At 67.2% G+C, this 497-nt stretch overlaps 1 protein-coding gene and 1 long non-coding RNA gene across 4 annotated transcripts in view; one reads left to right on the top strand and one right to left on the bottom strand.

Moving 5' to 3' along the window:
- The window catches only part of RREB1 (ras responsive element binding protein 1), a 145,306-nt gene extending 144,815 nt beyond the window's left edge, over positions 1–491 (bottom strand). For all 3 annotated transcript variants that reach the window (XM_015565539.1, XM_006766097.2, XM_006766099.2), the window contains exon 1: positions 337–491. The gene's annotated coding sequence lies outside the window, so the exon portion shown is untranslated. The remainder of the gene's footprint in view (positions 1–336) is intronic.
- LOC107183470 overlaps positions 1–497 on the top strand; it is a 3,069-nt gene that overhangs the window by 362 nt on the left and 2,210 nt on the right. The window lies entirely within an intron of this gene.

Raw genomic sequence — 497 nt, 5'->3', positions numbered from 1 at the left:
AGCTGGTTGGCAGAGCCGGCGGCTCGGGAAGGGGAAAGGAGCGGAGGAAGGGGAGGAGGAGGGGGAGGAGGAGGAGGAGCGGCCCGGCGCGCAGCCCGAGGGGAGAGGGCTGCCCGGCTCATCCCGGGCCGGCCCCGCCGCCCCGAGCACACGTAGCGCTGCGTGGGGTGCCCGGGTCCTCGGCTCCGGGGAACGGCGAGTTTGAAAACTACCACACGCTCCGCAGACTTCGCCCTCCCCATCCCCAAAAGTTCTTCAGAAGGTCGCTCCCGCTCAGCCCCAGACATCTCGCTGCCACCCGAGTCCCGAGAGCCGGAGCCCCGGGCGCGTACTTACGGCAGGGCAGGGCGCTGGGCTCCCAGGCATGATGCCGTGGGGGACCGGTGGGCTTGGGGGAGCGAACGAGGAGAGATGCAAACTTGTTCCGGAAAAGGAATCAAAATGGCGTTTCTGGATGTGCAAAGTTCATCAACTCCGCAGTCACTTCCCCTCCTCCT

The sequence above is a fragment of the Myotis davidii genome, unplaced genomic scaffold, assembly GCF_000327345.1.
Source record: "Myotis davidii unplaced genomic scaffold, ASM32734v1 scaffold80, whole genome shotgun sequence".
Taxonomy (NCBI): Eukaryota; Metazoa; Chordata; class Mammalia; order Chiroptera; family Vespertilionidae; genus Myotis; species Myotis davidii.
The sequence above is the reverse complement of the archived record's forward strand: the minus strand, read 5'-3'. Positions and strand labels throughout refer to the sequence as shown.